A 22357-nucleotide genomic window follows, 5' to 3' on the forward strand; every position below is an offset into this window, starting at 1 on the left:
TTGTTTCTCTAGATTGGAGGAAAATAAGAATACACTTTAAAAATCACTTAGAGTTTATGAGGTGACACCTTAATCCTCAAAATGACAGGAAATTGAGATGATTTTATCTATGAAGTTTAATTTATTAAAATTTAATTTGCTCCTGTGCTTTGCTCCAACGGCTCTGTGCTAGCAAACCAGCTATAATTAGATTAGCAGCCTGCTAAACGCCGGTGACAGCCTGCGTCTCAGAGAGCATGTGCTGGATTCCGCATGTGCCTTTTCCTCATTGGCTGGTGGCGTTGCTGCTCGCCCGTGTGATAGGTTTCCACAGTAATCTTTATGCTGCATTAGAGACATAGATACAGAGGTGCTGTACTGTGTTCCTGCAACGGTGGAGGTGCTCAGCTGGTAACGTTGAAGAAGGAATAAGGCGCCCAAGTGAAGGCGTTCGTCTTTGTTGTGGAGCATCGGCGGTTAAGGACGGCCAGCTGCTGTGGGAGGTCAGTGAAGGAGGCTCACTTCATGGTAATTGCTTTAAGTCTATCTCTCATGAAAAACACGGCCATGCGTGAAATGAAGCACGTTCATCGTGTCATCTGTTTAATCTGATCTTGCTTTGTTAATACCATGGGTACTCCTGCATTCCATAGGAAAATACATTCTCCCGCAGGCTTGCCTGGCAAACAGCTACCCTGTTTACAGTATTCAACCAAGGAATAATGTTTTTACCTGGATTCAAGAGTGCATGTGTATACTCGGGAGTGATGCTTACAGGCTCGCTTCTGTTTTGGAAAGCCCGATGTTCCATCAATTTAGGTGTCTTTGTGGGTACGTTTCAGGACCCAGTCGACTTTGTTTGCATTGAATCCAGACTGTCCTGAATAATAAGTGATCAGGAAGAATTCAGTGAAACACACTCTAATTAGGACAGGGCAGTGACTCTCCTGATGTTGAAGCTGTGCCTTAGCAGAAGTAATGTGCTATTGTTTCTTCAAAGATGTGTGCAGCCTTCATTTTGGATGGTTTTCTTTGTCTTACCTTTTGTAGTTTGTATTAAGCCTTTTAAATACATAGAGGGTTAATATATTCTGTTCTGCCAGAGATATTTAAAGTGTATATTCAGCTGTGCTTGAAAGAGGAATTTTCGTCTCTTGGCTTTGTTTAGCAGGGACATTGCCTTAGGAGTTGAGCTGAAGTCACAGAAAGGTGGGGTTCTTACCACTTACTTTGACTACTGTTTGGCAACATTTTTATTTCTATTAATTTTTGCCTGAAAATTGATAATCTTAAACAATCTGTGATTAAAAAAATGATACATTCTAAAAGAAAAATCTTGAAATGGGCAAAGCTGAGGTTCAAATATCCCAAACAAATGCAACATGAGTTTTTCCTTCTCAGTGTACCTTCTCCATAGTGTCCTATTTATACCAAAAATACCTTTGTTTTTATTTATCCCTCAAACTTACAAATTGATGTCCTTCCCATACCAGACTGTCGAGTCCACAAAAACTTGTGTATTGAGTCACCGGTCACACTCCTGGCTGCCAGCCACCATGCGTCTGCTGTCACCAGAGCCTTGCTGATCGTTGAAAACCATCAGGAATTATTTCTCTGCTCCTGAAAAGCCAAATGTTGCAGTGTTAATGATTTGTTCAAATACCTGTCATAATCTAAAATATATTCTGGTTAACGGGGTTCAGTATATTCTTTGACGGAGGAAACTTCAGAGTACTTACCAGCCATGCTTCCCTCCCCACCCCACATTCCCTCCTGGGTCCATCCTGGCAGGTAGTAAATTATCCAATGCAAATTGCATCCAAATAGCATTTTTTAAGGAAAAAAAGGAATATTATGAAAGTTTGCCATGAATTGTAATAGAGTATCATCTATAATAAGAAAGTTTGATAGCTGTTGCTTGTAATACAGTGTCTTTGTGACTTGAACCAGCTGGCAGCATTCTCAGGCATTTTAGACACCTTGTGCTGTGAAATGAACCTGGGAACAGTCGTTCTATTTCACATTCCACTTCCTTGATGCAAACCACGCCTGTTCCCATTGCAGACAGGTGCATACCAGTGGTGGAGAGCGCAGTTTCAGTGAGAGTGGTTTTGCTCTTTCCAGAAGTCCAGACTTCTCTCCTGTTTCCCTCCCTCTCTCTGCCTGCTATGCTCTTCTATGTGGTTGTGCAGAAAAACCTTTCTGCAAATCAACAGTTAGGCTTGGACACTCGTTTTGGGAAGGATAAATTGATGCGAATCGATCTCTCTCTCTGTGTCTGTCTATCTCCTGAAATGCTCCCCAAATTATCCTAGTCTTAGATAATTTCTAAGGTTTCCTCCACTGTCAAAGCCTTGGACACACATAAACATTGGCTAGAGTTCCTTTTGGGCAGAAGAGCCCTGTTGAGGTGTGTGTCATGGAAGGATGTAGGAAGTAGTTCTAAGTGATGTCAAATTCCTAGGGCTGGGTCTTAAAGACTTTCGGTGTGGAGGAGGAACTTTTTAAAAAATTTAAATATAAACATATCTGTGTACTGCGTAATGCACCAGTATTATGATATCCCAAAGGGACTTTTAACATACACCGAAGGGGCTTTTTTATAACAGGATTAAATTAAGTGTTATTTATGTTTTTGCAAAGTAGCCAAAATATATGCTTTTATCTTTGGATGTATCACATCTTAACTTTTTTAAAAACTACATTAAGGAGACTCTTTACATATTTCTGTGACAAGAAAATAAAAACAAATTTTATGGACACTTTAAAATGTTGTTCTTTTTCCTCCTTAAAATTCCATAGCTCTTTACTGATGGGAGAATGACATTTCTGACCAGTCAACAATAGATCTATCAGCATAAGCATAAATATTATATTTTAAATTTAAAACATTATCTGCTATAAGGGATACTTTCTAACTTCTCCTGAGGTCTCAACAGGAAAAGTGATCACCAGTTTAAAAACTGAAGTCATTCCATGAAAAATATGATGTGCCGCAAAGTAACTGGGCTGAACAAGGTCTGGAAAATATTTGCGAAGCAGAAAGAGAAATGGGTAGTGCATGATACTGCATGTAAGAGTTTCCACGGTAATATCTGTAGGTCGATTTGTGGCTGGTCACTTGGCATCTGTGATAATCCTAAAACCTGAGAGAGATTTGTCATTAGCAATTGATAAATATTTCAGGGTTGACCTGTTAAAGTTGCCTGGATTGGAAAAATACGTGAAGGGATATTAGGCCTCTCATCTAAGTGTAGTTATTTTTCATTGTAGTATTCTATGATCATGGACAGTCACCATGTGCTAGGCTCTGTGCTAAGCTTTATGGAGAGAAAATAGAAGGCATAGTCCCTTCCTGTAAGAAGTGATGACTGAGAAAGAAAGGCAGCTAAATTAATAATAATAGGGGTACAAGAGGCAGACAGAGAGACATAGCTTGGTGATACCAAGTAGAGGCAACCAGTATTTTTTTTTTTTTTTTTTTTGAGACAGAGTTTCGCTCCTGTTACCCAGGCTGGAGTGCAATGGCGCGATCTCGGCTCACCGCAACCTCCGCCTCCTGGGTTCAAGCAATTCTCCTGCCTCAGCCTCCCAAGTAGCTGAGACTACAGGCGCGCGCCACCATGCCCAGCTAATTTTTGTATTTTAAGTAGAGACGGGGTTTCACTTTGCTGACCAGGATGTTCTCGATCTCTTGACCTCATGATCCACCCGCCTCGGCCTCCCAAAGTGCTGGGATTATAGGCGTGAGCCACCGTGCCTGGCCACAACCAGTTTTTTAAAAAGGGGGTGAGGGGTGCCAGGGAGGCCTTTCTCAGGAGAAGAGAGATGGTGCTCAATCCAGAACTTACTATTTCCTGCCCATCTTGGCATCACATCCACAACTCAACAATAAGTTGGAGCTGGCATGGCTTCATATTCTGTTTTCATATTTTATACTGACTTTAATACATGTAGAGTATCATTTCTCTTCTCCCTGCTAACTCATCTCAGAATACACACTAGGTTGGTGCATGGAAATATGTTTTAATAGATTTACATCACATGGGAATTGAAGTTTTCTCCCAGAATTTAGAAATGCATCTTAGATGAATCATCAAACACTTTGATTGCTATTATACTCTAAGTAATTTAGTGATTACTTTTGGAACTGTTTGCATTGGCAGGAATTGTCGTTTGCTCTTGGCTACCTGTGAACTCCTGAAAGTCATTTATCTTCTATGTACTCATTAAAGCCAAGCTTGTAAAATTTGAGACTGGATTATAACACTTGAATTTCACCTTTAAGCCATCTGCTTTTCCAATACATGTAATTGGATTTAAATTTAAATCTTGCCAAATTTGTAGGCAAAGTCCACTTTAGGGGTGACCTAATTGCACTAGATCTTGCCACGAGTCAAATCTCTACGTGGAAACAGATCTTGCATTTCTACTTCTATAGATCCTGCAGTCAGGAAATCCTCCTACTTCTGTCGTGTGTTACCCTAGTCTGGCTTCCACACTTACTTTTTCAAACCCTGTAAAATGGACAGCCTTTACTTTTCCCGCCCTCCGTAGCCCACCCCACTGCCTGAGTTGAACGGTAGCCCCTTAGAGTAGCTCTCTGACCCAGCAGACCTCCAGGACAGGAAGCAATTCTCTGTTGCTCTTTTGTCTCTGGTTTGTTTTTTCCCCTGTCTCCTTTGCTACCCACCTTTAAGTAGCTATTCTCCAATGCTTCATCAGCTTGCCTGTCCATGTCACCTGCTCTCCGTCAGTGGGCCCATCCTTTGCCACACAGTGTCCACCAATCCCCTACACCCACAGCCACACCGACCTCCTGTGCCCCTTGCACAGCGAGGAGAGCGGCGCTGCTGCTCCCGCTGCTGCCTGGAATGTGCTTCCCCGAAAAGCCCATGACTTGTTCCCCCACTGCCTGCAGGATTTCAGTCTAATGGAGCCACCTCGGTGGGATATTCTGAGATAGTATTTACTGTATTTGTTTATTTCTTTAGTTTCCCCCTTCTGGAATGTGAACTCCATGAGGTGAGAGAGTTTTCATCTTAAACCTCCAGAGCCTTGAACAGTACTTGGTCCATAGAAAGTGTTCAGTCAGTACCTGTTGAATGAATGGGAGAATTAATGATTCCTGGCATGGGGGTGCTGCAGTGCAGATGAAGAGTGCTCCTGTGGCAATCACGAGCTCTGCCCTAGACAGCTGAGTGGTGCTACGGAGCCCCTCACCTTGAGTGGGCCTCTGTTTCCGGTTCTGCAGATGGGGAGTGTGTACCAGGGGCTCTGAGGCCCCTTGAAACTGTAACACTCTTTCACAGTCCTGGAAATAAAATATGATGTCATATAAAAGGTTATTTATGCGACTCATCACAACTTGATGTTCATGATTGCTATCTATGGAAAAATGTCTCCTTTAAAAAAGAAACAATAGTTGAAGTGAACAAAACAGTTTCCAAATGAAGTTGTAAAAACTAATGTATATTGGTGTACTGCCATGTTTACTACCGTTTAAAAAAATATTTTGACCAATTTTTATTTATTTATTTATTTATTTGAGACTGAGTCTGTCTCTGTCACCCAGGCTAGAGTATAGGGGTGCAATCTTGGCCCACTGCAACCTCCATCTTCTGGGTTCAAGCAATTCTCCTGCCTCAGCCTCCTGAGTAGCTGGGATTACAGGCGTGAGCCACCACGTCAGGCTAACTTTTGTATTTTTGTTTAGTAAAGATAGGTTTTCACCATGTTGGACAGGCTGGTCTCCAACTCCTGACCTTGTGATCCACCCGCCTCAGCCTCCCAAAGTGCTGGGATTGGTGTGAGCCACTGTGTCCGGCCTATTTTTATTATTTTTGAGACAGAATCTCTCTCTGTCACCCAAGCTGGAGTGCAGTGGCACAATCTCAGCTCACTGAAATCTCCACCTCCCAAGTTCAAGTGATTTTCATGCCTCAGCCTCTCGAGCAGCACCACTACGCTTAACTAATTTTTGTTTCTTGGGAGTCTTTTTGTAGAGACAGGGTTTCACCATGTTGGGCAGACTGGTCTCCAACTCCTGGTCTCAAGTGATCTGCCCGCCTTGGCCTCTCAAAGTGCTGGGATTACAGGCGTGAACCACAGCGCCCGGCCTATATTGACTAATTTTTAAAAGAATTACCATTGGCTATAGCTAAAGATATTTAATAGCCTGCCTATTTTTTATCAAATTAAAAAGCAATAGCAATATTTTCTTCCTTTGATTTTAGCAATTTCCTGCTGCAGAGAGCATTTTAAGAAAGGACAGCGTTCCTGTGACCTCAGCCTACCATCCATAAAATACTCATTCACCTTTCAGGTAAGCATATTGCTTTGCTTTGATCCATTCTGAGAAGAAAGTATTGATTCTCTATGAAAACCTGTGTCATTATTGCACTAAGACAAAGAAGCTGAGGTTTCAGATATTTTGCTGTTGGGCAAAAAGAAAAGAAAGTCCCACCTTTGAGGTCCTTGCCAGGACCAAAGTATCAGTGATGGCCATTTGCCTTTCCAGGGGGTTTCATGATACACCTTCTACGTATCTGCTAGTTGTTAGTTTGTTAAATGCTGTGTGCTATTTATTGGGTAGTCTCCCAGGAATTTATAAGTCCTCTGTGTTTTTAAAAATTTTTTATTTTTTTTCAGAAATGGAGTTTTGCTCTGTTGCTCTGGCTGGAGGGCAGTGGTGTGATCCTTGCTCATTGCAGCCTTGAATTCCTGGGGTCAAGTGATCCTGCTGCCTCAGCCTCCTGAGTAGGGCTATGAGTGTGCACCACCATGCCTGGCTCAGTTTTTAAATTTTTTTTGTAGAGATGGGGTCTCACTATGTTGCCCAGGCTGGTATTAACTCCTGGCCTCAAGCAGTCCTCCCACCTCACCCTTGCAAAGTGTTGAATTTACAGGCATGAGCCACCTGGCCTGGCCAGAAGCTCACTGTCTGTGCTTGGGGAATGAGATGGTGGTGCAGGGTCAGCAGCAAGGGCACTGGGAGTGGGTGACTAGGAGAAATCTTTACAAGCTGGCCCCTTAATAGAGGCAGGGTTGAAAGAGAAGAACTTAAATTCCAGTCCAGGAACTGAGACTGAGGGGGTAGAGCGTCTTTGGAGAATGGCCAGCCAGCAGGCCTGGGAATGGCAGGGTGCTTTTCTCCACATCCACACCACTCCCGGGACTCCTTTCTGGTCCCCACAGCTGATGGAGAGTCTGGAAACATTTTTTCCAGGTCTCTTCCTACAGTCAGACAATCTTCCAGGAAGGAGCTGAGGAAGTGGAGAACGGTGGTCAAAGTACAGATGGTTCCCTCTTTTATGGAGGGACTGAGAGCTTAATACCACCAAATGAGGAGGTTAGAAATGTTTAGGAAAATAAAGACAGTCTCCAGTTACCTCATGTCCACAGTGAGTTTAGGAGTGTAAAGAGCAACCCTTGGGAGAACAGAGCCTCAGCCTCTGTTTCCACATTCTGAGTGGCCCCATGCTTCGATTTGATTGACAGCCTTCCTCAAGCTTCCTCCAGCTTCCTTTCTAGCATCGATTTGTAATGTACCCTTGCTTATATAGTAAGCCATACATTTTGTAATTTATTATTATTGCATTATGCAGGATATTGTTCGGTGATGTGATCGCTCTTCTAGAACCTTTAAATCAAACTTAGGCCGACAAATAAGAATCAGCCTGTGCCAGGCAGAATTCTGCAATCTGTAGAAACAGGAATTAAAGAGAAAGCCAACAGTACCCCTCAGTGCTGTACCCTAAAGTCTCTCACTCTTATCGCCATCTTACTTATCTTCTTATCTCAGATGTAAGAAGCTCTAATATGAAAGCCTGGGCTCCTGTTGGCTGGAAGGAACTTTGCATCTGCCATCACCAGCACTTGTGGAGCTGAGGTTGTAGAACTGCACCCAAGTGCAGGTGGACTTAGTAGGGAATGCCTTCTAGTAGGCCCATGTTTTTCATTCTGCAACATTCTAAGGAACTCTGCCATCCTGGTTTGCCCATGACTGAGGGGTTTCCTGGGACATGGGACTTTCAGTGCTAGAACTGGGAAGTCAGAGCAAAGCAGGACATGTTGGTCCCTCTTGTGATCCCAACACCCCGCCTCTTTCATTCATGGCTGCAAGATGTTCTGCTCACCAGGATGGTTGCTGATGGCAGTTGAGTTTGCAGTGCTAGTGGCCAGGGAAGAGCTGCAGAGTAGGCCTGGCCATCATCTCAGCTCGCCTGCTTAGTAATCCATTTGGAGGGACTGGGATGGTTTGCTTTACTTCTGTGAGCCTCAGTTTCTCATATGCCAAGTAAGAAGAAGAGCAAAGCAGTGGGGGTGTAGGGGAGGTAACAAGACAGAGCAATGTTGATGCCTGACGTAGCCTAGGCATGCAAGAAGGGGCAGACCCCTCTCCCCATCAACGTAAACCATCCAGAGAAGGCAGTCAGTTACCTTCATAGGCATAAAGTAATTGGCTTGAGCTTTACCAATACTATTATTTACCTAGGCAAGGAAGGTTAGAAAGAACTCAGCCAGGTGACTCACCAACACAGTGTCACCTGGTTTGCAGGCATAAATCCTAGCCCCAATACCTAATTCTTAAATAACCTTAAGTCAATGAGTGTAAGTTACTTTGCGTTTTTATCAGCTTTCCCATAAATAGATTGAAACACTTTTTAAAGTGCTTTAAGAATGTAATTTGTTTCTTATCCATATCCAAATATTTTTAACTTTCAAGTTATTATTGCATTTAAGGTTCATTAGAACATTTTTCTTTCTTAGATTCTTAAATTACAGATAAGCAGCCTTATGAATACGTATGCATTATTACCACCATTGTATTTTCACTACTCTCAGTATATGAGTTTAAGATTACTAGATTATTTTGTTTTTAGAGAACACACTGGTCTTTTTAAACATGGCTCCTTCTTTAAGGAAACTAAAAGGCAACTGAAGTCACGAAATAAAATGATACTGTAATGTTCTTTTGGTCAAACTTTTTTGAGTTTTTCATCATAGAACATGAAACATCCTGAATAATGTATATATGTAAATCATTTTTAAAGGAATACACAAACACCAATTTCTGTGCATTACGCATGTGATTACAATTTCAGGAAATAAGCTTGAAGGCTTCCTTTGTTTTTATGTTATCTTATTCAAACTTACGTAATTGATAAAAGTCAGTTTCTCCTTGAAAGTTTTGTTTTCCAGAACTTCCCTCCAGATTTTTGCCTTTTTAACATGGTGCGTGCTAGATGCTTGAGAAATTGCTCGGAGTAAAAACAACCCTCGCACATTTATTTTGTATGATAAATAGGCCTGACCAAAAGTGCAGGCTGGTTTTTCCGACACCTTTTTTTCCAACTCGGTGTTTCCTAAAGCTGGTCCTCCAGAATGAGAGGTTTGTACCTCGTCCATGACTCATATCATCCTCTCATGCCAGCACCCCTGACTTTTGCCTCTCCCCAGATCAGCTGTTTGCCAAGAGAATGACTCAGAGCTCAGATTCCAGTAGTACAGTCAGGTGTGGCTCCTCTGAGGCCAGCTCAGCTGACCTTGAGCAAGGTCTCCTCAGGAACCAGGAGAGCTGGCACGGCAGTGAGACCCACTGTGCTGGGAGCCAGGCTTGCTTGCTGCTTTTTTAAAAAGAGGAAGAGGAAAGGGCATTCTCTGGGAAAAGTAGCAGGGATTTTAGATGTTTTATTTTCCTTATTCACAAAAATTGTATATGCTTCTGTAAGGATAGATATAGGGATTGTCTCCCTCATACTCAGAAAGAAAGTATAATTCTATTTTTGAGGATTTAACACGCATTTATTATGAAGTTCAAAAAATTATTGATTGCAATTTAAATTGTCAAATTACAGCAGGGTATTGGTGGCTTACGCTTGTAATCCTAACACTTTAGGAGGCTGAGTTGGGAAGATCGCTTAAGACCAAGAGGTCAAGACCAGCCTGAACAACATAGTGAAACCCTGTCCCTACAATTTTTTTTAAAAAATTAGCCAGGTATTATCACTTCTTGGGCTTTTGGCTAAGATCAAGTGTAAAAGATTAGCCAGCTATTGTGGCATGCGCCTGTAGTTCCAGCTGCATAGGAGGCTGAGGTGGGAGGATTGCCTGATGCCAGGAGTTTCAGGCTGCCGTGAGCTATGATCATGTCACTGCACTCTAGCCTAAGTGACAGAGCTAGGACCCTATCTTAAAAAAAAAATAATTTGAAGTATATAAATATTTTAAATCAAATGAAAGAGAAATTCTGTATTACTACCCCCATAGTTGTTTATTAATGGCTGTTATAATAGAAGTTATGTAATTATAAAAGTGGTCACTGGTTTTCTTGCAACAATCAATAGAAAGGAAGGATGGGCCGCAATTACGCCCATGGACTATGGAAGGACTGCCCTCTGGCTCTGTGCTGGAGGCATTTATGCAGTCTGTGCTTGCCCTTCAGAGAAGCATTAGAATCTTCAATATGTAGATATTATAGAATCTTCAATATGTAGATATGGGATATGTGTAATATGAGAATCAGAGGCTAAACCAGACCAGAGGGCAACCATGTGGTTAGACACACACTGGGTATAAAGCCCAAGTTTACCCAAGGTTCTTCTATCAAAACCGCTAAGCAGACCTTGCACACCAGGTCATTTCTTTACAATATCAGGGTCATACATGCAACAGGAAAGTTGGTTGAGGGAAGTTGGACAATGGGGAAGGTAGAATTGAAAGATTACAAGGAAATACAAATGTCTGGTGAAATATTAGAACAATCTACAGAAACCATGAAAATCTTCAATCAATTAGAGTAGGGAAGAGACCAAAAAGGTCGTATAAAGAGGGAAAGAGACTTAAGCAGACACAGGTGAAACAGAGAAGATTTAAACAGCGATTGTAGTTGTGCCGGGAGAAAACTAGACTTTCCAGACCTTCTCACTTTATTTTCAACCTGTAATTCATGTGCTACCATCTCTAGGTGTGGATGGAGGGAGCATTCATGCATTTTGAGTACTCAGAAATTCAGAGAAATGTGATGCTTGCCAGGACCCTGTGTTTGGTGAGCACTGGAGTATGCGCTCCACCCAGGGCTCTCTCTCCCATAGCATAGGATAAAAGAATGCTAAATATTTAATTCTGGTTAAAAAATGCAACCAAAATCCTGAATATGTTTCTAATCTGCATTTCTTCGGGAAATTCCTCCTATTCACCAGGGGAACGATGCTGCCCTCTCCTCGTGTGATCTTAAGGCAGAGCTTCACAGAGCACTGGCCCCTCATCACCCTGAAATGTGTATGTTTTACCTTTACTTGAGTCCTATGGGTCTAGTTCTCTATGATACATTTAAAAACAAGCTCCACATCACCCTTGGTCAAAAAGAGACAGCTTTCACTCACCATGACAGTCAGTGGAGACCCTTCCTTTGTGAAGAAGCCTCCCAAGTGACTGTCCCTTACCACGCCTGCCTGTTTGGGTACCGCGCCCTGCTGACTCCTCCTCGAGGGCTCATGCCTCAGCACAGCCCCTCTTCATCACCACACAACCCCATTACCGACTTAGCCGTATGCTGGTCTCCTGCCTCTAGTTTCTGCTCCCATGCCAGTCCATGTAGGAGGCAGAAAGTTTTTGTTTTTATTTTTTGGGACAGAGTCTGGCTCTGTTGCCCAGGCTGGAGTGCAGTGGTGCAATCTTGACTTACTGCAACCTCTGCCTCCCAGTTTCAAGTCATTCTCCTGCCTCATCCTCCCTAGTAGCTAGGATTACAGACATGTGCTACCACGCCCAGCTAATTTTTATATTTTTGGTAAAGATGAGTTTTCACCATATTAGCCAGGCTGGTCTCGAACTCCTAACCTCAAGTGATCCGCCTTCCTCAGCCTCCCAAATTGCTGGGATTATAGGTGTGAGCCACTACGCCCAGCCAAAAAATTATTTTACAAATGCTAGTTTCATCCTGTTACTTCCCTGCTCTGAAACCTTGTTTCTCCCAATTACCTGTCTGCCAATTTAAATTCCAAAGCCACCTCTCATCTGGGCTCTTCCACTTACTCAAAAGTCAGTGTCTGTTATTCTACTCATATTCTCTATATACCTGGCCTCTCAGAGCTTATGGGCTGCTTCTTGCCCAAAATCCCTTATCAATTCCACTCTCGTAAAGTCCAAGAGTTCCTTTAATGCCCGTTTCAAAAGTTACTTTTTCCTTTAAAAGAAAAAAGATTTTTTTTTATCAGAGTCTAAGATTTTTTGCCATTTATTCATTCAACAAATTCATAATTCATGCAACTAATTTCTTCACAATTTAATGTATACCATGTACATTTATTTATAAGTAGTCTTGGAATTATTCTTTGCTGTCTCTGAGGGTTTATGTGTTATCTCTTAAATTGTATGATCAATTTTTTTAAAATTTTGCCTTCATTAAAGAACCTAGGATCTCAGATGCTCGAGGCGTTGAATAAACAAGCCTTACCCTCCCAACTTTTTTTTTTTTTTTTGCCATGAAAGTGCTTTATTAGGCCAAACTACACACTATAAAAATGCTTTAAAATGTAGCAGGAGGAAATGTAAAGACTCAAAGAAGTACAAAGAAGTGACAATGACTGTCAGAACACACTAAACAATCTACACTACTTCCCCGTTTACCTAGAAAAGGAGCTGCGAGCACATGGGATGGGGTTGAAATCCTAGAGGAGATTGTACGTGGCTTTGCAGCATCAGCGCTGTTCTATGGACCTATTTGCTTCCTGAAGAGGAATAAAGTGATTTTCTCACCCAGGAAGCCTTTGTGAAAATAAAAATTTTCATCAACAACACAGAGTGGAAAGCTATTGTTGGTTCTTAACTGCCCATAGTAAAGTGATGTCTTAATGGGCATGTAGAGACAAACCATCTAGGGGAACATAACTGCATCTCCTCTAGAAGGCAACGCGGCCCCACTGACAGCGGGAAGAAGGAGGAGCTCAGTCTCAACTGCCAAGACCTACTTCAGATTCTCCCTCCCATGTGGGCTTCTTATCCTGAAATCGCCATTTATTCATTATTTACCTTCCGTGTCTTCAGAGTTCCTAGTGATTGTGAGCACATAGTCATGTACGTGTTTTAGTCTATGAGTACATTAAAGGCACTTGTGAAAATCTGATTTAAGTTACAGTAAAATTTTTCTGCCTCTCTCTAATAGACTATAAGCAAGTTGGGGGTAAGAATTACGTTTTAACTCTGAATCTATAGAATAGAGCACAGAATCTAGCAAACTACAAAGGATAAAGAATTGTTTGTGGGGCTGGGCACAGTGGCTCATACATGTAATCGCAATCCCTGTGCTTCAGGAGGCTGAGGTGGGAGGATAAGTTGAGCCCAGGAGGTCGAGATCAGCCTGGATAACATATCTACTACTGGTAGGTGTGAGACCCCCATCTCCCATTTTGTTTCTATGAGCATGGTGGCCTGCACCTGTGGTCCTAGCCACTTGGGAGGCTGAAGTGAGAGGATCACTTGAGCCTAGGAGTTTGTGGCTGCAGTGAGCTATGATCATGCCACTGTGTTCCAGTCTGAGTGATAGAGCAAGACTCTGTCCCAAAAAAAAAAAAAAAGAAAAGAAAATTAAAGGAGATGTTTTTGGAATTTAATAGACTGAAGGGATTTTATGCATTTGAAGGAAAGTCACTGTACATTGCTCATCTGTCTTTTTGGTCACTGCCTCTCACAAGCTCTGACAGCAGCATCTTCAGATATAAGACACAGCAGCATAGGGGCTTAGCAGGGCCCGAAGCGTTATTTCACTGAAAGAGGAAGACACAGTCTATTGCTGGAGAAAGAAAGGAAAAAACGAAGTCAGAAACAAAAAAAAAAAAGGAAAAGAAACAAGAAATTGGGTTATTTTTGGTTAGTTGTAGTTGAACATTATGGTGCAGAATTATAAGAACTTGCACTTCAAACTAGTCAAACTAGTCAAAGTAAGGAATAATCAAGTCATAATTAGCTTTATCCAAAGGCTCCTTTAATTTGGTCTCCTCAACAGCATTTAAAATATGGTTTTGTTTCTAGAATTCAGATTTCATCGTTTATTTGTTCATTTTTTTTCTCAAATTGATTGTTCCCTGTGGACTCACAGATTCAACATTCAGAGATTCAGTGATTTGTGATTGTCTCCAAGTTCACTAATTGTGTTAATTCCGCTGTTTTGGGGAACTGGTACCCTAAAAGCCCATGCTCCAGGGCCAATGAAGAATATAGAATGAGGCCACTCCTGCCATCCACGCCTCCCCTGGGCTTCATGCTCCCTATGTTAATTCATTCGTCATTCATTGTTCCATTAAAAATTATCCAGTGTCTAGTTTGCCCAGGGGTGAAATGGGGATTAAGAACCTTTCCCATCTTGAGACGCTGACATTCTCATTCTTGTAAAGTGATAAAAACTCTATATTTGAAAAATCATTCTAAGAAGAATGGTAACTAGTAGTGTTGGAGTCGGAAGTGAAGAAAACGTGAGGAGATCAAAGAAAATGATGCATTTTAGGCAGAACCAAAGCTCTGGGTACGTAGAAGAAGCTAACTCCTGGATGGCCCGGATATATGGCCTATGAGAGAATCCACCACGGAAATGTGTGTATTCGACTCTTTGGTTCAAATTAGTTCACCGTACTAGTGGTCTGTTCTGTGTATCTTCAGAAGTTACAGGGCTGTCTTTCCTGAGGCAGGGGGGTCCCGAAGTGTGCTCATGACCAAGACCTTGCTGGCTGCCATCTGAATTATATGAAGTAGAGGAGAAAAAAAGGAGTCAGCTGAAGGTATGGTTGGTGTGCACTTGGTAAAGAGAAGATGAGCTATAATATTTTCAAGCATCATTCTAGTGACAGTTGGCGTATAAGTAGTGTCAGACTTTCCTATTTTAATTTCATTCCTAATTTACGTGGTTCTATAAGATTCTCTCTGTTTTCCTTCCTTCCAGCAGTGGACTCGAATCTCCATGTTTTAAATATGATTTTTCATTGGAAAACTTACAACCATGTATACCTTAAACTTTCCAGCCCCAGATAGAATGGGTTGTGAAGCTTCACTCTTTATGTATTTATGGGGATTATATCTCTAGAGGCTGCTATCAGGTGCCAGCAGGGATTTCATGGATCATTACGAAGAAAATGATGGTAAATGTCCCCACTGAGTGGCACTGGATTCTAAGCATAGTACAAGGAGTAGCTTGCACCCTGCACCTCCTAGGACTTTTCTCAGGACACTGTTTTAAGGGTGTGTTAGAGTGGCTACCCCGAGGCATGGGATGCTAGGGCAGTCAGAGTAGGGACTGACACATCACTCTCTGAACCTGGCAGTTGGCATCAAAAACAGGAAAAAAAACAGGCTTCATTTTCATTTACTCTCCTACTTGTATTTGTAGTTCAACATTTGGTGCTGTACTGGTGAGGGGAAAAGTTACTTTTGGGGGGGAGTCATGCCCCCTTCCTTTAATCAACTGAAAAGCTGACACTTTTAGCAGGGTTTGGTGGCTCACACCTGTAATCCCAGCACTTTGAGAGTTCTGGGCAGGAAGATCACCTGAGGTCAGGAGTTCAAGACCAGCCTGGCCAACATGGTAAAACCCCATCTCTACTAAAAATACAAAAAATAACCAGGTGTGGTGGCAGGTGCCTGTAATCCCAGTCACTCAGGAGGCTGAGGCAGGAGAATCGCTTGAGCCTGGAAGATGGAAATTGCAGTGAGCCGAGATCTCACAACTGCACTCCAGCCAAGGAGACAGAATGAGACTTTGTCTCAAACAAACAAACAAACAAACAAGAAAAAGCTGATACACTTCTAGATTTAATTTAAGATTTTGATCATTGGCCTATGAGGCAGAGAGATGTTCGTGTTGAACTTGGGCCTGAAAAAGTTTCACATCCATTTTTAGAGAGTATAAGGAATTGGAATGCCCCTGGCACATTGATTTATGCAGCATTTTAAGATTGTGTTCACTTTCTTCTCCACCAGATATCTATTTTCTCTACTTTAAACCCTCCACAGATGTCCCTATTATGAAGTGTGCTGCATTCTCCTTTTTGCAGGGTGGTTTATTCCCCCTGCGGTTTGTGAGCACTGGCCGTTTGCACATGGAGCTCTAGCCTTTAGGGGCCAGTGCCCAATTTAAAAATCAATGGAATTAATATAAACATGAGTAAGTTATCAATGGGAAAGTATGATTTAACTTACAAAATTAATTCGTAACTTTCCAAAATGTTTTCTGTTTGGCAAGGCCAAGAGGTTTCCCCTGAAGTAAAATTCCTTAGGACCTCAACCCAATACCAGATACCTGGTTCCCACCTGACTAGCTTAAAGGAGGGGCCCAGTGAATGTCGCTAAAATGAAACTAATGCTGTGTTCATCACCTGTGTACAGTGGTCATGTTCATAACCAAATCTCGAGCTCTTCTGAGATGGTCTCCAAGAATGTTAAACAGAAGTCAGTTGCCTCATTTGGAACCTTTGAGAGCATCTCTCTCTTATTTTTAGCAGTCTTTGGTCACTAAGTGTGTGATTAAGATGCTAGGTATAATAAAGGAAAATTATATGAATATATGACTTTACCGTTAAGAAACAGGAAATTAAGAGATCATTTAAACACATTTTGTGCCAAACCTACAACATTTTTGGATTTCTTATTATATCTTATTAATAATACTTCACATTATACATGTTTACAGTATCATTAATTTTAAATTCAGCTATGTTTAAAACCATTTTATGATTATTGGACATTTTCATCCAGTCAGTATCTTATTTTCCAGACGATTGAAACCTGACTTTGAAGTGCTATCTGAAGTGTTCTTATGTCTCATACTAAGAAGTCACCTCTTGTTGACACTTAGCTTTACACATAAGTAGGAGCACTGTGCACTTCTTTAGACATTCCACAGAGAGTGCCACTTCTGTTGTAAATTTGTGCAGTATTGCTGTGTTATGTAAAATACTTTACAAACTGCTACCTTTGCAAAGTTCCCAGTACCCTCACTTGTGAGTGATGGATGGTGATGCTTTACGAGTCCATTTCAGTGGGGTATATTTCTCAGTAGACAAAGGGATGTTAATGGACTAATAGCTCCGTACTGTCATGCCTGACTTATGTGATATTGCACACGTTGAAGATGGTAGAGCTGGTACTTTGCTTGGCATTCACTGTGCATTTCAGCCCTTTAGTGCATCATCTCCATTCTCACGACAGGTAGTTGATGAGACATAGCATGTGATCGTGGGGCTAGATTTGAGCTCACACCGTCTGGTTGCAGGTATGTCCCTCTAAACAGTCTTGCCAAGTGTCCAGTGTGCTTTAGGTTCCAGGTGCTTCACAGACTTTGGAGGTAAATATTTTCCTACTATTTCGAAGCCATGTGTTTTCAGCACGTTAGTCATTTTCTGAAGGTTTCTCTGAACAAAAGAATTTGCTACAGATGCCAGCCAAGGATTCCTCCTCAGGTTGTTTATCATATAGTGGTGCCAAGGAAACCAGTGCTGTGCATCACCTTCTGCCTTATCTGGAGCCCTGGACAGGTCACCTGTCTGTCTGTGACTTAGGTCGCTGGGCTTCGCTTCCAGCGGATGTAGCAATTTGCTTTTTGAATAGGTTTATACATTTTTCAAGCACTTTCACTTCAGCGGCCTTGAGGGGTGGGGTAAACTGTTGTATCACCTTCATAGATGAAGCAACAGAAGCATCAGAGAAAGGGACCTCTCAAAGCTACATGGGTCATAACTGAAAAAGCCAAGATACAGGCTCATCTGCCCCATTTGCTATCACAACTCCAAAACTTGACCTCTTTCTGGGGCCATCTCCTCATTGGCTTATTTGCAGAATGAATGAATTGAACTCTAGCAGTGATTTTCAAACCCTATTCCCTGGAGTATTAGGGGATTCAAGGCTGATGGGGATTGAGATTTGGGGCTCTCCTTTAGCGGAAACCACTCTGCATTCGTCTGTTTGCATTCCAGTGTTCCACATTATCTTTACTTTAAATAAAGCTTCTGTAGTTACAGAATACTTTGAAGATTACTGATCCTCAAAGTTTTTATTACATTCTAAACTCTAACCTTTAGGGGACAGTGCCCAATTTAAAAATCAATGGAATTAATATAAATATGAGTAAACTATCAATGGGATAGTATAATTTGACTTACAAAATTAATTTGTAACTTTCCAAAATGGTATCTGTCGGGTGAGGCCAGGAGGCTTCCCCAAAAGTAAAACTCCCTAGGACCTCAACTCAATACCTGATCCCTAGTTCCCACTTGACTGGCTTATAAGAGGGGCCCAGCAAATGTTTCCAAAATGAAATTAAAAGGAAAAAATTTATTTTGATACTTGTTTTAAGCAATGCACAGCCTATCAAAATGTATTTATTGTATACCTATTGTAGTATCCTAGGATTATAAATATTCTACAATTAATTTTAAAGGACAATCACAATTTTAGTTTCTCCATTGAATCTTATTTTACTTCATTCATACATATATTCAGTGAGTCTTCTCTCTTCCCCGTCTCTCCATAAATGTTTTCATTATTTTACTGACTTGATGAATTCCCAGTTCCAAATGATGTTTCAAGTCATCTAGTTTAGAACTCCTGCAGTAAAATAGCATTTCTAGACAGAATTCTGAATTCAGTGAAATGTGTTTCTTTCTCTCTATAATACATTGTCTGTGTTATCTTCATTCTTGGAAGAGGAGTAGAGGGATTATATATGCTGCTTTTTATGGGATGCTATGAATATGAATACTTATTTAACAAACCAAATTATACTTCTCTCATTCCCCAAACTTTGGAAAGGTTTGTGATTTCAATTGATGGCACACTAGAATTTGTGAAGTTACAAGGAAACAGAGCAGCACTTGAGAGTTACGCCTTCATCCTGGGTTCAGCAGCATCCTTAGAGTGAAAAGAGAGTGGAGGAGTTTAACTGCATTCCAAGACCAAGTGTCACTTTATCCAAAAACTGTGAAGGACAGACTTCTCTGCTTTTAATCCTAGCTCTTTGATCAGAGGGCTCATGGGGTGAAACATGCACACCAGCCTGCTGCCTTGTAAACTTGATCCCTTATAAATCTGTGACATTTTCCCTTGTTACAACAGTTTTATATTGTCATGTATATAAATACTGCTTTTGACAGGATAAGAGACTAGTGCCATGAATATTCCTATAGCAGTGGTAAAAACTCTTCAATAAAGCTTTAAAGTTTTAAGATGACAATCAAATGGTCCAACAAAGGGCAGGAGAAGCTAAAATAAAAACCTTCACAGATGAGTGATTTTATTTCACATCAGCCCTGTGGTCTTAATTCTGCCTATTGGAGGCACGTTTTTGCATCAGCCATGTGAATTGGTGAACTTTAGTGTATATGGATCATAAAGTATTTCTTCACTTGAAGGTCATCAGTGGCTAGGCTGTAATTCCTGCAGTTCTGTGAAAATTGGCACTATCAACCCTGTCATTTGAATTGGGGATCTTTATATAGATATTTGATGCTTCTGTTTTACTCCTGCTTTCCCTCTGCTGTAGTGCTTAAAACATGGTGTCTGAGATCCACACTAATTTGGTTTTGTGGTTTAATTTACTTGTGGGTGCCTTAGATGTAATAGAATCTGATCTCACAGGCATGACCTTCTACACCCAAGGGTCTTTTCCCTCCCTTGTCACTTTTTCCCCGTTAGCAGACATCATTTTACTTTGGGATTATTTGATTTGGTGTGATAAATGGATTCAGATTAAAATTAGGTTCAAAATAATTACAGCAATTTGAAAAGACATTCATTGGGGACACACTGTAAACACTCCAGCTTCATAATGATAGGATACAGAGGTCTGGAGAAAAAGCTATTGTACAGAGGCACTGATGATAGGTTTTACTTCTGAGTTAAAGTTATTTATTGTAAAAGCTCACAGAGCCCTTAGTTATTTTTGATCAGGAGATCATGTTTTAGAAGAAAGCATTTCATGAAAGTAAAATGGCGTCAAAACTATTTCTTACTTTGGGGAAAACATATTTTTGCCATTTGGCATCTTCTAGAAAATTTTGTCCTTTATACATATGTAGTATGATTTCTGTCCATCTCATATATTAGCAGGATTCAGTAGCAGACTTCCTATTAACTACAGTTGGCTCTTGAACAGCACAGGTTTGAACTGCTCAGGTCTGCTTGTATTTTCTTCTGCCTCTGCCACCTCTCAGACAAGACCACCCTCTCCTCTTCCTCTTCCTCCTCTTCTTCTTCCTCAGCTTACTCAAAGTAAGACAGCAAGAATGAAGACCTTTATGATGATCCACTTCCACTTAATGAATAGTAAATATATTTTCTCTTTTTTGGGATATTCTTTTTATTGGGAGGCAGGAGGGGAGACAGTATCTCACTCTGTCACCCTGGCTAAAGTGCAGTGGCAGAATCTTGGCTCACTGCAACCTCTGCCTCTTGGGTTCAAGCAATTCTCCTGCATCAGCCTCCCAAGTAGCTGGGACTACAGGTGCATGCTACCATGCCCAGCTAATTTTTGTATTTTTAGTAGAGACGGGGTTTCACTGTGTTGCCTAGGCTGGTCATGAACTCCTGAGCTCAGGCAATCTACCTGCCTTGGCCTCCCAAAGTGCTGGGATTACAGGCGTGAGCCACTGCACCCGGCCTGGGATTTTCTTAATAACATTTTATTTTCTCTATCTTTCTTTATTGTAAGAGTAGACCATATCATACATATAATATACAAAATTTGTGTTAATTGACTGTTTATGTTATAAGCAAGGCTTTCAGTCAACAGGAGGCTATTTGTAGTTAAAATTTTAGGGCAGTTAAAATAAGTTAGATTTTTCAACTGCATGGGGTGGACAGTCAGGGTCTTTAACCCCTGGCATTATTCAAGGGTCCACTGTAGTTTACTCAAAATAAAGGCTAAGGTATCTGTACACCCTTCAGAGAATTCCTTTGAGCATCTCAGTGGTTTCATCTCATTATTTATAAAGATTGACTTGGGATTTTCCCGACAAGGCCTTTGAGCTCAGATTCTATTGGGTGTTTTTTTGTGGAAAGCAAAAACCATAAACTTAAGACACCCACAAGTAAATTACAATTTTTAATATGAGCAATACTAATAACATTAACAGTAATAAATACAGCAGTTAACAGATATGAGATGCTTGCTATGCACTTCACCCCCTTTTAAGCATTTACTTGGATTTCTCACAGAATCCTTACAGCCCCTTGGTCCAGATGAGGCAGTGCATGGCAGGTGTAGCCAGGCCTTTGCTCTCCTAACCAAGGGTGCTTCTGCTAAACCGTGACTTTAGTTAACCAGTCCCTGCAGTGGGCCAAACATTAATGCCTCTTCAGGAGGTGAACACCGTAAGACAAGATGAGGGCATTTTCATGCTCTTCTCACCAGGTGAGATTATGAGCGAAGCAAAGCAGAATGAAAACATTTCCCTTAAGGAAATAGGCTCACTGAAGACTCCCTCATTCCAGGATGTGAGCATGCCCAGTGTCACATTACTTAGCTCCCCTGCCTTTGTTTCCAGCTCCTCTGGGGAGCCTCTCCCTTACCAAAGCGCAGGCAGATTCTCGTCATCACCGGGACATTTATCACAGCTCAGGTGTCCTGCTGGTGCTCACCAAAGCCCAGCTGGATGGCAGTCGTCCTTGCAGCACAGCCCCACGAGGGGTTTTGGCTCAGCCCTCCTCGCTCTCAGATTCCACCTCAGAATTTGATAATCACGTTGGCTGTGGCTCATAAAGAGATCTGTGGATGACCTTATCACCACCAGGCTTCCATCAGAGCCCATACCTGGTGGTCACTGGCAGACTAAAGAAGAGGAAAAAAAAATAAGCTTAGGTAATTTTTACAAATTCATGACAGATGCCCCCATTCAGCATTCTTATAAAAATACAGTCCTACTGAAACTCATTATTAATAGTGACCCTGAAAATCCAAAATGGGGATCTTGCTTCTCCCCTCGATGTGGACTCTGGGTTACAAGGAACTTGTGAAATGATCCCTGCATGGCAGAGCAGCCTGTTACCATGGAGACAGCTTACTAGTTTCCCAGCCCTCTGGCTAGTTCCAGGAACATTAACTCCATACCAGTCTTAAAGAAATAAAAAGAAGTCTAAGGTTCACGTCTAGCTTTTTATATAGTTATAATTACTGAAAAAAGCACTCAAATTACAAACTGACTCTTCTCATTTGGAAAGGATTACATTTAATATTATTAATAACAGTACTTCTTATAAGCAGAGTGACCACTGCTAAAAGACTCACATTCTGTTGCTATTAATTGAGACTTCCTTTTTCATATTTTACTTTCAGGCTTGGTATTACACTCATCTGGAGGAAAGTAATTTTGTTTATTCATACTTTGCTGTTTAT

General features: G+C 41.4%; 1 protein-coding gene across 4 annotated transcripts in view; it reads left to right on the top strand.

Moving 5' to 3' along the window:
- The window catches only part of FAM110B (family with sequence similarity 110 member B), a 148420-nt gene that overhangs the window by 77656 nt on the left and 48407 nt on the right, over window positions 1-22357 (top strand). For 2 of the 4 annotated variants that reach the window (XM_064384212.1, XM_012463745.2), the window contains exons 1-2: window positions 324-507; window positions 6216-6304. The gene's annotated coding sequence lies outside the window, so the exon portion shown is untranslated. Of the gene's footprint in view, window positions 1-323; window positions 508-6215; window positions 6305-22357 lie in introns of those variants that run through there. The other 2 variants (XM_012463746.2, XM_064384211.1) reach the window with 2 other exon arrangements.

This window comes from Aotus nancymaae, unplaced genomic scaffold (assembly GCF_030222135.1).
Source record: "Aotus nancymaae isolate 86718 unplaced genomic scaffold, 86718_ANA_hifiasm-v0.15.2.pri h1tg000036l, whole genome shotgun sequence".
NCBI lineage: Eukaryota > Metazoa > Chordata > Mammalia > Primates > Aotidae > Aotus > Aotus nancymaae.